This window comes from Eulemur rufifrons, chromosome 7 (assembly GCF_041146395.1).
Source record: "Eulemur rufifrons isolate Redbay chromosome 7, OSU_ERuf_1, whole genome shotgun sequence".
In the NCBI taxonomy this organism is placed as follows: domain Eukaryota; kingdom Metazoa; phylum Chordata; class Mammalia; order Primates; family Lemuridae; genus Eulemur; species Eulemur rufifrons.
Genome location: NC_090989.1, coordinates 62092774 through 62109324, shown reverse-complemented (window position 1 = coordinate 62109324; position 16551 = coordinate 62092774). Strand labels below are relative to the sequence as shown.

Sequence of the window (16551 nt, the reverse complement as noted above, 5' to 3'; positions counted from 1 at the left end):
GCCAGCTGGTCTCTCCAAAAAAGCCTAGGACCAGTCACAGCTCAGCAGGAGCCAGTCCCAGGATGAGGGCCACAATGTAGCTGACAGCAGGAGTGATATCAGGACATCAGCCAGATCAAGGTCCTTTCCTTTTGCCAGAAGGCTTTTGTAAGCTGCCTTGTAGAGTATCTCTGAATCTTTGGTAATAGGGCAGGGGTGGGAGTGGAGCTTTGAGAGACTGTCCTAAAGTCACTGAGTCATCCAAAGGGGAGCATTTACACCAGCTGTTTTGGCAAGTCAGATTTTGAATAGATGGCTGTTTAAAGGATCATTAAGTTGGAAAAGAAAGAAATAGTGCTGATTAGCAAGTCTATTTTCCCGCTATCCAATAGGATGGGGCTCATAAGGATGATTAAATCAGCTATAGAAATTAAAGAGGCTGCATTTTCTTTACATAGCCAAATATTTCAAAATTAAATTTATTATATTTTACCACAAAAAGCCCTGCCAAAATAGATTTGTAGCATTTCTATGCATAAAAGTAATATAATAAATTCGTGGGGGAAAGATTAGATATATATACACCAACAGTCTTCATCTCTGAGTAGTGATATTACAGGTAATTTTTATTTTCTTTTTCTATTTTTCTGTTTTTTCTCCCTTAATTTGTCTCAAATAAATTGTATAGTTTGTAGCTAGAAGAAACAAATGCTATTAAAAATTACTATTACAAATTAGTCAACCAGTAAAAACTAATAATGTTTTATTGGTTATATTTGCATTATTACATACTTGTATACCTTTTACACATACATATTTAATACACTTTTTATAGAATTTTGTATCCTGCTTTTTATCACCTAGTATTATAACATGATAAGTTTCCTTTTTCCGTAAATGTTTTTCAAAAGCATTTTAAAAAATAGCTGCATGGGCCGGGCGTGGTGGCTCATGCCTGTAATCCTAGCACTCTGGGAGGCCGAGGCAGGAGGATTGCTCGAGGTCAGGAGTTCAAGACCAGCCTGAGCAAGAGCGAGACCCCATCTCTACTAAAAAATAGAAAGAAATTAACCGGACAACTAAAAATATGTAGAAAAAAATTAGCTGGGCCTGGTGGTGCATGCCTGTAGTCCTAGCTACTCCGGAGGCTGAGGCAGTAGGATTGCTTGAGCCCAAGAGTTTGAGGTCGCTGTGAGCTAGGCTGACACCAAGGCATTCTAACCCGGGCAACAGAGTGAGACTGTTTAAAAAAAAAAATAGCTGCGTAAGAGTTTTTTGATGAACCATTTCTTTATTGCCGGACATCTAGATTATTTTTAAAATTTCACCATTTTAAATAATGCTTTGCTATACACATTTCTTTGTCAGTCTTGGCATATCTAATTGTTTTCTTGGGATATATTCCTTGAAATTCCCAGTGGAATTACTGGGCCAGATGATAAGAACATTTTCAAAGTTGTAGATACTAGACAATTTCAATTTCAGTGATTCTTTAGGGACCTTAACTAGGGACTGGGCTATATCACCTGGGCATAACCTTTTCGTTCTACGCATTTTTTTAATTTCTTAACAAAAAACAGCAGCAGCAATAATTAAGCACCCATGAGTACACACACACACACACACACACACACTCCCCCACCCACCCACTCCCATTTGGTCTAGTTAAGACTTACTCAGACCATACTTTCCTAAAAATTTAGGATACCTATTGTCTATATATTTTCTCTGAGGGAAACTTATTCATAATAGTTGCTCTCCTTCTATGAATTTAACAAATGACAGCCAGCAAAGAATGGCTTTGGTAGTCATATCTTTGGTGGGGTCACTTTATCCCTGAATGCTGTTACTCACTTATTGTTCCATCTGAGTAACCCTTGACATGTTTCTCTGTGGGGAATTTATTGCTGTTTTCTCGTCTGAAGTACAGTCCTACCTCCTTGCTATTCAATTATTCTTCTGTCTTTCCGTATCTCATTCGAGACTCAAACTATCCAGTCTTTCTCTTTTGAGCCAAGCCATGTCAATTTGTTCCTTTCCAGACATCCAGTAGCATATATAATCTGAACCAGAAATCTTACTTAGAGGCTTCTATCTCCTCTAAGCAGAGACTTGTGGCCCACAGTTCATGGTAGGGAGCATTATCATTGACTCCTTGTCTGAAGAAAAATCTTCTACACATGTGTTACAGCGTAGGTAGACTATTTATACTCCTTGCCTATCCAGATGGCACCTCCAAAGTGTAGCTTTAACATCTAGTGAAATATGGTGTATCCAACTTCATGTATTAGCAAAACAGTCGTCTTCCACTACATATATTTTTCAGGTGACTTTATACGCAGTGGTCTCCAGCCTTTTTGGCACCAGGGACTGGTTTCATGGAAGACTGGGGCAGGGGAGATGGTTTTGGGATGATTCAAGTGCATTACATTTATTGTGCACTTTATTATTATTACATTGCAATATATAATGAAATAATTATACAACTCACCATAATGTAGAATCAGTGGGAGCTTGTTTTCCTGCAGTTAGATGGTCCCATCTGGGGGTGACAGGAGACAGTGACATTCAGTCTACTCTATAATCTCATTTTGTGTTGCAGTCACTGCAGAAAACTCTGCTTCACAACAATAGTATGTTGGAAATGGAAGCAAGCTTTTCAGTGCTTTTGTGTCAATCTCCGGATATTTTGCTTTGACTTTAATCCAGAACATACTGAGATTTGAAGTTGTCTCAAACATACTTTTAAGGCCATCATCATTTGCGATCTCAAGCAGTTGATCCTCTCCTAACACGGACAAAATTGATTCACCCGGCTTATTCACAAATGGATTTCGGATCCATTCCTTCCCAGTTTGGGGGTCTTTTGTGGTTGGGAAGTAATGCTCAAACTATTTTGAAAGCTGAGATAGGTGATCATGCACCAGCTGGAAGAAAGAAGGCCCCAGTTCAGTCTCTTTCAAAATCTCTGCTAATTTTCGAAACATGTCAAAAATCCCAGTGTTCACTTGTTACTCCCATAATTGCAGTTTGTCTTTGAATGCAGCCCCCTCATCTACCGACTTGAACACAGTTGTCATTCTCTCCTAAAGTGACAGTTGAATTCATTGAGCAGGTTGAATATGTCACACAAGTAAGCAAGTTTTGCAACTCATTCTGTGTCACTGAAATGTGCTGCCAGTGGTGACTTTTTCTAAAAGAAATCTTTGGAATGGCTCTCGTAACTCAAGAACTCTGGCCAGTGATCTACCTTTAGAAAGCCATCTCACTTCTGTGTAGAAGAGAAGACATGTGTGCTCTGTGTCCCTCTCCTCACAGAGCTGTGTTAACGGATGTGAGTTAAGGGCATGTACTTTAATGTGCTTGATAATCTTAATCACATCCTGCAAAATGTTATTTAGTTCAGGGGGCATTTTTCAGCTAGCCAGCATTTCCCTATAGATGACACAGTACATAGACTCACATTCAGAAGCGACCTCCTTGACCCAAGTAGTGAAACCAGAAAGCTGTTGGGTCATGGCAGCTGCTCCCTCTATGCACACACTGACACAAAATAACCAGTTCAGTTTTCCTGATATGTAATCATTCAAAGACTTGAATAGTTCTGCAGCTGTGCTGTTAGTTGGCAACAAAAGTGTACATAACATATCCTCACGCACATCCTCCTGAAAAATATATGGCACAAAACCAAGCATTGTTGCCTTGTCAACATCAGTAGACTTGTCAACCTGGATTGTGTAACATGGTGACTCATTAATCCTTAACAACTGTGCCTCAATATCCTCTGCTGTTTCATCAATTTGTCTATTTATGGTGCTAGCCAAAAGAGGAACATGTGCCACCTTTTGAAATGCAGCCTCCCCTAAAATTTCAAAACAAATGTCCTTAGCAGCAGGCAGGATCAACTCTTCACCAATAGTAAAGGGCTTCTTAGCTTTTTGCAATGCTGTTAGCCACTAAGAATGATATTCTCAGTGTAGACACATTTGATGAAGTGGTGGCCTTCAATAATTGCTTCTGTTCTTCGTGTTCACATTTTTTTTCTTTTGAAAAACTCCAAAGGTTTTGCTTATAATGCAGGATGCTTGGTCTCCATGTGACGAAGCGGTTTCCAAGCTTTCATGGCATTCTTGGGTAGCTGATTGCCTCATATTATACAAAGTGGGCTTGGAGAATGTCAATCACCTGTTGCAATGAACCCGTAATTTAAGTAGGACTCTTGGTATCTTCTTTTAAATGCAGCTTTCATTTTGTTGGCAATCCTAGAGTCTTCTGCTGTCTCATCATTGGGTCTTTCCCCCCTTTCAAAGAAGCTCTCCAGCAATGTTTGTTTTTTACTCATTTTTGCTATGGTTAGCTTGTGGGCTTACGAAAACTGTGACTGAGACAAGTGCACAGTGTGGGGAAAGAGGTGTGGGCGGAAGTGGTAAATAAAATAATGAGTGGGTCACGTGTAGACTAAAATAAGTGTTGGATTCTGACTTAAAGCCTGTCACCAGATGCAGCTTAATTGTCACTTACCACTCACTGATAGGGTTTGATATGAGTCTGCAAGCAATTGATTTATTATGGTCTCTGTGCAGTCAGACCTCTGTGCTAATGATAATCTGAATTTGCAGCTACTCTCCAGCCCTAGCATCCCCACCTCAGCTCCGCCTCAGATCATCAGGCATTAGAGTCTCATAAGGAGCACACAACCTAGATCCCTCGCATGTGCCATTTACAGTAGGGTTTGTGCTCCTGTGAGAATCTAATGCCGCTGCTGATCTGACAGGAGGTGGAGCTGAGGTGGTAATGCCAGCGTTGGGGAATGGATGTAAATACAGATGAAGCTTTGCTCACTTGCCCACCGCTCATCTCCTGCTGTGCAGCCAGGTTCCTAACAGACCACCAACCCGTACCAGTCCTTGGCCGGGGGTTGGGGACTGCAAGTCTACAGAATTCAGCAGAAGTAACATTTCTGCTGGGAAAGAGGGGGAGTTAGCGCTTGGAACTTATGAAATGTGATGATGACTTATATTAATGTAGAGAATCTCATTTGCTGCTTTTGTATTCCCCACAATGCTTAACTCAATGCTGAGGACAGAACTCGCCCTTAATAAATATCTGTTCTCTGTTTGGCTATACTTCTATTTCATTGTATTATTATAATAATGCCTTTGGTGATAATTAAGTGTTGAAGAACATCTATTATAAAATATACTTATTAATCCTTCATGTCACAGACTGACCTAGTCATTATCTCAGATTTTTTCTCACTGCAATTAAATCTAGCATTCTTCATTTTTGAAATCATTCCAGTGGCATAAGCAATCGTAACTATCAAATGTTTATGTTTCTTGAAGTTAACTATAGTGAATGCACATGAATTCCTTTGTGATAATTTTATTTTGCTGCTTATAACATTGTCCTTGTTTTTTCCACTGACAGAGAAAGTTGGAGAATAATGAGATGCATGACTAGGATTCCTGGCCATGGCCTTCATATAACTTGTCTCTCAGTATGATGTGATAAAGTAAAGAAAGGAAAAAATTAAACTTCTAAATTTAGTCATAAAATATGTCTATGTTCCCTCTAAAACATGAATGGCAGTCATAGTGATGATAGTAATAATGGTTTCTGAATTCTGGTTCATTGCCACGTGTCAGCTTTCATTAATTTCTCTTCTCTTATAGAAGGATGATAATGATGTTCATCATTGACAAGGTTTATTGTGAACTTTAACTTTTCCTTTAGTGAGTCTTTGAATTTTTCCCCACCTCTTGCGAAACATTGTATAGAAGTTTGTGGCAGTGATGTCTGTGATTCTAAGAAATACAAGAAAAGGGGTGATTTTCATGTGAATGTAGAATAACTTAGTGTTAAGTTTAGGCTTTCCTTTTTCGTTTGAATTTTCACTTGTGTATTTTAGCACCTTTGATTTTATGAGGAGACCTGTTCAGCTACTATAAACCCCCTCATTTTCCTAATGTCTTCCTAACCAAATTGGAAATATGTAACAGGCTCAGTAGCCCAGAGACAGTATGAAATACAGAAATTAGAGGGATATTATCCTTTTTGGAGGTAAAGAAAGGAATGCTGCTGGTTACTTCACCTCTGCTCAAGTTGGTCACAAAATCAGGTATTCCTTTACTTTAGCCTGCAGACAAGGCACTTTCCACTGAGGGCTCTGCTGGCACTTGGCAGCTGTTTCAAAGTAAGAATTACTTTCACTCCTCAAAATAGGAGTGAAGTGGGGATTAGAAATAGCATTGGAAAAAAAGTTATCTTTAAAATATGTTGCTTGTGAAATAATTGATGACTGAGGGAAATAAAGTAGCCTGCAAGGAGTGGAGAATGTGGTGGTTAAGAGCATGCAAGGACTCTGGAACTAGACTTCTTTCTTATATTCAGAATTTGGCTCTGATAAACGAATACCATGAACAACTCTGTGCCCACCAATTTGATAACCTAGATGAAATGGACCAATTCCTTGAAAGACACAATCTTCCAAAACTCACACGAGAAAAAATAGACAATCTGTATAAGCCTGTATCTATTAAAGAAATTGAATCAAGAATTAACTGTGATGGTTAATTTTATGTATAAATGAGTGGGCTATGGGTACCCAAATTAAACATTTTTCTGGGTGTGTCTCTGAGGGTATTTACAAATGAGATTAGCATTTGAATAGTTAGACTAAGTAAAGTAGATTGTCCACCTAAGTGTGAGTGGGCATCATCCAATCAGTTGAGGGCCTGAGTAGAACAAAAAGTGAAGGAAGGAGGAATTTGCTCTTCCCCTGTTTTCCCCTGCCTCGTTGCTTGAGCTGGGACAGCTCATCTGCTCTCGGACTGGGAGTTACATAATAGGTCCTCTGGTTCTGAGGCCTCTGTCTTGGACTGAATTACACTACCAGCTTCCTGTGTCTCTAGTCTGTAGACAGCCAGTATGGGACTTCTTAGTCTCTGTAATTGAATGAGCCAATTCCTCATAAGAAATCTACACACACGCGCGCGCGTACACACACATCCCCTCATTTTATTGCTGTGCTTCACAGATTGCACTTTGTTACAAACTGAAGGTTCACGGCAGCCCTGCATCTTGCAAGTCTGTCAGCACCATTTTTCCAACAGCATGTGCTCACTTTGTGTCTCTGCATCACAGTTTGATAATTCTTACAATATTTTAAAATTTATTATTGTATCTGTTATTGTTATCTGTGATCAGTGATTCTTGATATTACTGTTTTAATTGTTTTGGGACACCACAAATAGCTCCCATATAAGATGGCAAACTTAATAAATGTTGTATGTATATGTTCTGACTGTTCCACCAACCAGCCATTCCTGTGTCTCTTTCCCTGTCCTTGGGACTGCCTGTTCCTTGAGACACAACACTATTGAAATTAGGCCGATCAATAACCCCACAATGGCCCCTAAGTGTTGAAGTGAAAGGAAGAGTCACATGTTTCTTACTTGAAATCAAAAGCTAGAAATGACTAAGCTTAGTGAGGAAGGCATGTTGAAAGCCCAGATGGGCCAAAATGTAGGCCTCTTTCACCAATGGTTAGCCAAGTTGTCAATGCAAAGGAAAAGTTCTTGAAGGAAGTTAAAAGTACTACTCCAGTGAACACATAAATAAGCAAAACAACCTTATTACTGATAGGGAGAAAGTTTTAGTGGTCTGTATTGAAGATCAAATCAGACACATTACCTTAAGGCAAAGCCTAATCTGAAGCAAGGCCCTAACTCTTATCAATTCTACAAAGGCTTAGAGAGGTAAGGAAGCTGAGAAGGAAAGCTTGAAGCTACCATAGGTTTGATCATGAGGTTTAAGGAAAGAAGCAGTCTCCATAACATTAATGTGCAAGGTGAAGCAGCAAGTGCTGGTGTATTAATAGAAGCCGTAGCATATTATCCAGAAGATCTATTAATAACTAAGATAACTGATGAAGTTGGCTACACTCAACAACAAATTTTCAATGGAAATGAAACAGCCTTCTATTGGAAGAACGTGCCATCTAGGACTTTGATAGCTAGAGAGAAGTCAATGCTTGGCTTCAAAGGACAGACTGACTCTCTTGTTAGGAGATAATGCATTTGGTGACATTCAGTGGAAGCCAGAGCTCATTTACCACTCCAAAATTCCCAGGGCCCTTAAGAATGATGCTAAATCTACTGCCTGTGCTCTCTAACTACAACAAAGCTTGGATGACAGTGTGTCTATTTATAGCAGAGTATGCTGAGTATTTTAAGCTCACTGTTGAGACCTACTGCCCAGAAAAAAAAGATTCCCTTCAAAATATGTCTGCTCATTGATGATGCACCCAGCTACCTAAGTACTCTGATGGAGATGTGTTAGGAGGTTGATATTGTTTCCATGCCTGCTAGCTCAATATCCATTCTGCAGTCCATGGATCAAGGAATAATTTTGACTTTCAAGTCTTACTATTTAAGAAATAATAGATAGTGATTCCTCTGATAGATCTGGGCAAAGTCAAATTAAAACCTTTTGGAAAGGTTTTACTATTCCAGATGCTATTAAGAACATTTGTGATTCATGGGAGGAGGTCAAAATATCAACATTAACAGGAGTTTGGAAGAAGTTAATTCCAGCCTTCGTGGATAACTTTGAGGGGTTCAAGTCTTAAGTGGCGGAAGTAACTGAAAATATGGTAGAAACAGCAAGAGAGCTAGAACTAGAAGTGTAGCATGAAGTTGTGACTAAATTGTTTCAATCTCATGATAACATTTTACTGGGTAAGGAGTTGCTTCGTACGGATAAGCAAAGAAAATGGTTTCTTGAGGTACAATCTACTTATGGTGAAGATTCTGTGAACATTTTGAAATGACAACAAGGACTTTAGAATATTACATATACTTAGTTGATAAATTAGTGGCAGAGTTTGAGAGGGTTGACTCCAAGTTTGAAAGAAGCTCTACTGTGGGTAAAATATTATCAAATAGCATCACATGCTACAGAGAAATCTTTCATGAAAGGAAGAGTCAAGGTGGCAAACCTCACTGTTGTCTTATTTTAAGAAATTGCCACAGCCTTCAGCAACCACCACCCTGATCAGTCAGCAGCCATCAACATTGAGGCAAGACCCTCCCCCAGCAAAAACATAACTCACTGAAGCAATTTTTTAAGACATAATGCTATTGCACACTTAATAGAGACAGTATAATGTAAACACAACTTTTATATGCACTGGGAAAACAAAAAAATTTTGTGACTCTCTTTAATGCAATATTTGCTTTATTGTGGTATTCTGGAACCAAACCCACAATATCTCTGAGGTATGTTTGTATATATACAGTTGGCCCTCCATATCCTGGGTTCTGCATGTGTGGATTCAACCAACTACAGGTTGAAAATATTTGGAAAATAAATAAATAAATAAATAAAAAGTACAATACAACAGTAAAAAGTAATATAAATAAAAATACAGTATAACAACTATATAGCATTTACTTTATATTAGTATTGATTTTATATGATTTGAAGTATTTGAGAGGACGTGTGTAGGTTATATGAAAACACTATGCCACGTTATATAAGGGACTTGATTATCTGGGGATTTTGGTTTCTAGAGGGGGCTGGAACTGATCCCTCATGGATACCAAGGTTTGGCTGTGTATATATCCTCTGTTTGTTCTGCTTATCTGGAGAACCTGGACTAATACAATAACCTTCCACAACAGAAAGCACCAGGCCCACATGGGTTCATTGGTGAATTCCATCAAACATTTAAAGAAGAAATTATACCAATTCTCTATCATCTTTCTCAGAAGGTAGAAGCAGAGGGAATGAGGCCAGCATCATCCTAATACCAAAACCAGACAAGGACATTACAAGAAAACAAAACTACAGACCAGTATCTGTTATGAACGTAGATGTAGCAAATCAAATCCAACAATGTATAAAAATAATTATGCACTATGGCCAAGTGGAATTTATCACAGGTATGCAAGAGTGATTTCAAAATCAATTAATATAGTCCATCTCATCTGCAGGCTAAAAAAGTAAAATCATATCATATCAGCGGATGCAGAATGAGTATTTGATAAAATTCAATCCCCAATTATAATAAAAACTTGCAGTAAATTAGGAATAGAGGGGAGCTTCCTCAAGTTGATAAAGATTATCTACAAAAAACCGTACATGTACAGCTAACTTCATTCTTAATGGTGAGAAACTAGACATTTTCATAATATTAGGAATAGGGAAGGATATCCCTTGTTAAAGGAAAAACTTGTCCAAACACTTGTTAAACACGTTAAGGCAGACTTTATATTCAAAGGGGGCCATGGTGATAGATATAAGGACCCCTGCAACAGAGTCTTACAGTGAGTGTGAGAGATTGGATAGCTAAGTTTTCATGCTGCACCCTCTTTGACCTTCACTTTCTGAGTCTCTGTTGTCCATTATATCACTCTGTATGACCATGCATACTCATTGCTTAGCTACCGTATATAAGTGAGAATATGCGGTATTTGATTTTTGTTCTTGGTTTACCTCCCTTAAGATAATGGCCTCCAGTTCCCTCCAAGTTACTGCAGAAGACATTATTTCATTCATTTTCATGGCTGAGTAGTACTCCATGGGGTGTGTGTGTGTGTGTGTGTGTGTGTGTACTCATTTCTTTATCTACTCATCAGTTGATGGGCACTTAGGTTGGTTCCATATCTTTGCAATTGTGAGTTGTGCTGTGATTAACATACAAGTGCAGGTGTCTTTTTTATAAAATGACTTCTGAGAAAAAATAGTCTTTTTAACAAGTGGTGCTGGAACAATTGGACATCCACATGCAAGAAAATGAATCTAGACACAGACCTTACACACTTCACAAAAATTAACTCAAAATGGATCACAGACGTAAATGTAAAACACAAAACTATGAAACTCTGAAAAGATAACATAGGAGAAAAATCTAGATGATCTTGGGTTTGATGATGACTTTTTAGATACAACACCAAGGGCACAATCCATGAAAAAAAAGAATTGATCAGCTGAACTTCATTAAAAAGTAAAAATCTCTTCTCTGTTAAAGACACTATCAAGAGGATAAAAGGAAAGCCCACAGACTGGGAGAAAATATTTGCAAAAGACACATCTGATAAAGGGCTGTTATCCAAAATATACAAAACTCAACAATACAAATATTGTTAAAATATATAAAATATATAAAACTAAAAAGGAATGAGCTATCAAGCCATGAAAAAACATGGAGGAAACTTTAATGCATATTACTAAATGAAATAAGTCAATCTAAAAAATTTATAAACTATATGACTCCAACTATGCAACATTCTAGAAAGACAATACTATCAGACAGGAAAAATATCAATGGTTGATAGGGAGGGGTTGGGGGAGAGAGGGATGAGTAGGTGGAACACAGGGTTTTTAGGGCAATGAAAATTCTCTATATGGTACTGCTATGGTTTGAATGTGTATCCCCAAAATTCATGTTGAAATCCCCATTGTGGTGTTATTAAGAGGTGGGGTCTTTTGGGAAGTGATTAAGTCATGGGGGCTTCATCCTCATGAGTGGATTAATGTCTCATGAAAGGGCTGGAGGAAACTTGCTTAGGCCCTTTTTGACCCTTGGTTCCTTCTGCTCTGTGAGGACATAACATTCAAGGTACCATCTTGGAAACAGAAACCTGGGCCCTCACCAAATGCTGAACCTGCCAGTGCCTTGATCTTAGACTTCCCAGCTTCCAGAACTGTGAGGAAATAAATTTCTATTCTTTATAACTTACCCAGTCTCAGGTATTTTGTTACAGAAGGACGAATGGACTGAAACAGATACTATAATGGTGGATACCTATTATAAATTTGTTCTGACCTTAACCCATAGAATGTACAACAGCGAATGTGAACCCTACTGTAAACTATGGGCTTTGGGTGATATGCTGTGTCAGTGTAGGTTCATCATGTAACAGTTGTACCATTCTGATGGGGGAGTTGACAATGGAAGAGGCTATGTATGTGGCAGAGCAGTGAGCATGTGAGAAGTCTCAGTGCTTTCTTCTCAATTTTGCCGTAAACCTAAAGCTGCTCCAAGAAAAAAAAGTTTTAAAAAATTGTCTTTCGTTAGCAATAAGTTGGAAAATTACTTAATTTGTGTCTCACTCTCCTTACTATAAAATTTGGATAATAGTGTATAATAATAGTACCTATTTTATTATATGAGGGCTATAAGGATTGAACTAATTAATACACGTGAAGAACTTAGAATGGTTCCCTAACCCATAGTAAGTACTCAATAAAGGGACAAATATTGTTAGAATTAGTGTTATTATTTTAAAAAGAAATATCAGTTGAAGTTTACTTGAAGTGGTATTTTGTGAAAAGGCATCTGAAAATAATACCAACACATTTTGTAGTAGTAGAAAAGTCAGATGCGTGTGTGTGTGTGTGTGTGTGTGTGAAGTAGAATCAGAAAATGTTAAGGTATAGTTGCCAACTGGGGAGTACTCTTCTACAATATTTAAATTAAGAGTAAAAGTACCATGATTACCACCAAACCATGCTCATTTTGTCAGCCAAATTTGGTACATGGATCACCAGTTGCAATCCCTTGTATGGGGGAGCCATGCATGAAAAATAGTTTAGCTCTATAAAAAGACTGAGTATCTGCAGCTTTGCTATCCATTATGCTAGCCAATAGCCACATGTGGATATTTAAATTTAAATTAATTAAAAAATTAAAATTCAGTTCCTAGTCACACAGCTATACTACAATGCAGGTGCTGAATAGCCACATGTGGCTAGTGACTACCACATTGGATAGTGCAGATATAGAAAATTTCTGTCATTACAGAAAGTTCTATTGGATGAAGCTGATCTAATGGCTTATAAACATATTCATTCATTTCTGTCTACCAGCATGTATGTACCTTGGTCGGAAATCACCTAGCCAGAGCCAGTAGACCAGTAATACACAGTAGTGTGAGATTGGTCCTACACTACAGCTGTTAATCCACCCCCTAGCAGTAACTTATAAGTTTGTTTTTCAAGTATTAAGAAAAAAACAAGTGGTAACTGTAGGCCTTTGGTACTAGGTGAATTTCTAGTTTGAGGAGAAAATTTTGTAGGGGAACAGAAAAAGGGAGGTTTTCCCCCCTGAACTTCAAAGGATACATTATCATTGCCTTTCTAGGCATGAACGGGAAAATTGCTTTCGGGTATGTATTTGTTTGCATGTGTGTATTTTTTTCACCTGCTAAGAGAAATACATCAGTGAGAAGCCTTAATCTTTGATGTTCTCTATAAAATATATAAAAGGCATATTGCTTTAGGAATTCTTTTATTGTGTCAAAATGTTGTGTCTCATAGTGGTAATCAATATCTGCTATTGCTAGAATAATGCTTTATCATTCATAATGGGAAATAGCACACTTTTAATCATTTAATGGTGATTTGAAGAATTTTCACTTTGTTAAAACTTAGCTGGAGGAAGTCTGAGCTGGTGACAGGGTGATGTAACAGATCAGATTCCTTAGGGCTGTTTGGGTTAATGAATAGGATTACATCTCTATTGCCATTCACGATAGAGGCCATATTACTCCTTAGAGAAAGCATAGAGCACAGAGGGAGCCTGTGTGTGCCATGCTTTCTTTAGAAAGAGCAGTAGCATCAAGTATATATGACATAGAGAATTATCTATTTTACCTGAACAAATTTATACTTCCATTCCTGATTCAATAAAAATAAGGATAATTCTTTAGATTTTCTCTCTTTATTGAGTTTTTACACTGGTAGTTGTCCCTTCTCTTCTCCAACCTAACCTAATTTATTCTAGACTGTGGGCTTAAGGACTAAGGACAATTTTCATAGGTAAATTAACTTCAGATATTACCCTCACATTAGAGTAAATGCATAACTTCTCCCAGAGGGGAGGTATGCAGAGGCATTTTGGCCTACCTGGGATAGCTCTTTGCTTAATCCTTTCTCTTGGGGCTATGTGTTACACAAAAAAAAGAATGAATATCATGAGACTTGCATTTTAGTGTTGGCTTTGACAAATTTCTTGGATTACTTTATGCAAGCTATTTAATCACTTTGTTCCTCATTTTCTCAGTGTGTAAAATAAAGATAACAGTACCAGTGCCCACCTAATTCACAAGAGTGTTGAGAATACTATATGAAAAAGCAAAACTGCTCAGAGCCCTCAAGAGGAAAGGCAACAGATCTCAGGCTCAGGTTTGTCACATTTCAGCTATGCATATTTCATTATAAAAGCCTCTTAGATGTTAACACAACTATAGAGTCTTCCTGGATTTCAGGAGAATCTTATTCTTGCAGTGGTGTTTGTGTGTGTGTGTGTGTGTTGGATTTCTTTTCAGTGGTATGAATTATCAGACTGCTGATAGGGCTTTTTAAGCTTCTAGGCAACTCTGAGGCAGAATATAACCTTTTTATTTTTCATGTGGCCAAAGCAATCCCTGGGAGAGTGTGTGAGTAATAGTAACAGAGAAGTTAAGCAGTTTTTGACTTTGTGGTCCAATAGTGGGATGGCAAAAAAATCTTTGTTTTTCCCTTCCTTGATTTCTTGGGATAGATAGTCTTAGTAGCCATCAACATTTTCCATGGACTTTCTGGTGCCTCTTGTGCCCGGTGTCGGTGTCCCCTGATGCTGACTAGTTGAGTTGGGGGCCAGAGTGTAGCCCTTTTTGCACCAGAGTTATTTATGAGGTTTACCAGGATATCTTGGCTTTTGCTACCTTTTTAAAAATTTTGCAGTGTCTTTAAATATAAGCTCTTGCATTTTAAGTTTCTTTAAATATATACTCTTGCTTTTTAAGGTTCTTATAGCTTCCTCTTGAGGAACTAGGGATAAATTCCCTAAGTTTGTGCCAGAGAACAGGACAAATGGCTCTATGTGATATGATACCCAGTGCTGTTTCTCCTCACTATCACTACCCTCTTTCCCAAACCAGAGCTTTCTCCTCCCTTACTTAGCTTGAGTTTCTGGTCACTGAGGGCACTGCATGAAGGGTTTTAGGAGTGCCTTTACCTCCCATTTTGTGGGAACCTCATTTCTGGTGTTTTGGCTCTGCTTTCACATCCACCTGTTCCAGAGATCTTAAGTTTTCCCTCCAGTGCAAATCCTCGGAACATGTCCTGACCAAACAGATTTCATAAGCTAAGTACTCCCCTACTCTTTCCTTTCATGATCCTTGAATTCTTATAGTAACTTCTGAGGGCAATGGTGACAGTATCTTATTTTCAATGCAAAAGGCATTTATTACCGGAAATGTCCAAGATTCTGTGTTGCAAGAAACAGACAGTCCAGTTCAACTCTTTGATAACATTCCCTCCATTTTACCATTCGAAAAGTACTTTCACAATTGTTTCTCTATACATTTAATGTGTGTGAATGTATACATACACATATACACAGGAAAGATGGACTTGTTGGTTCATAGAATTTGCATAACTTTAGAAAATTTCCAAATCATTTTTAAAGTGGTTGTTCTACAGCTGTGCATGTAGTTATAACACAAATGCCTATCCACAACAGAATACATGAGTAAGTTGTAGTATATTTTTCAATAGAGTACTACACAGCTATAGAAATGAATGAACTACAGCTACACTTAACAGTCTGTATAAATCTTACCAAAAAAAGCTTGAGCAGAAGACGTCAGACACACAGTATGATTCTATTTATATCAAGTTCAAAAACAGGCAAAATTAAATTATGGTGTTAGAAGTCAGAAGAGTGGTTACCCTGGGTAGGGTGGAGTGGTGACTAGAGGGGCACAAGAGGGCTTGTGGGAGGCTGGTAAGGTTTTGTTTCTGATTTTACACAATGTGCTGGTTACGCGGGTGTGTTGTGTTCTTCATGAAAAATCATTGAGACATATACCTGAGATCTGTGTGTTTTTCTTTATCTCTGTTATACTTCAAAAAATTTACATTAAAATGTTATAACTAATTTTATCTTATTTATAAGTGTTGGATTTATTTACTGTTGGTAAAATATATTGTCTTTCTTGTATATCCATCAGTTTAAAGAACATTTATTTTTTAATTTCCTTCCTGATTATAACAATAACAACCATTATAAATTCTATTTGATTTATTATGTAATTTCCTAATGCAAACATTTAGAGCTCCAAATTTCCCTTTAAGTACTACTTTACTTGCATCCCAGATATTTCAGGGTTATAGAGAAAAACACTGATGGCGCTCCATGGCACAGCCAAGAGGTTAATTCATAGCTGACTCATAAACTCATCATTGCTATGGGAAAGACCCCTAACCCTGATGATACTCATTTGAGGCCTTTTGGAGGAAGAAACTTATAAATATAATCAGTATAGAGAGGATGCTACCCACCCCCAAAGTATAACCAATAACTACCAAAAACAAACAGAAAACCAAAAAATAAGGAAACAAAAACATATTTGGATATAGGCAAAAGAAACAAATTGAAACAGAGGTCCACAATATGACTCAATTGGACCTCCAAAATTTACTAAAAGAATTTATAGAGTAAAAAGATAAAAAGGCATTGATTAACTTTGGTACCTCTACAACATAGGTCCTGAATCAACTTTAACTTCTGATGAAATG

At 37.8% G+C, this 16551-nt stretch overlaps 1 protein-coding gene across 7 annotated transcripts in view; it reads left to right on the top strand.

Annotated features, from left to right (window-relative positions):
• Positions 1-16551, top strand: part of IGSF11 (immunoglobulin superfamily member 11) — a 143829-nt gene that overhangs the window by 67979 nt on the left and 59299 nt on the right. For 2 of the 7 annotated variants that reach the window (XM_069472656.1, XM_069472655.1), the window contains exon 1: positions 14399-14486. The exons of the other annotated variants lie outside the window; for them this stretch is intronic. The gene's annotated coding sequence lies outside the window, so the exon portion shown is untranslated. Of the gene's footprint in view, positions 1-14398; positions 14487-16551 lie in introns of those variants that run through there. 7 annotated transcript variants of the gene reach the window in all.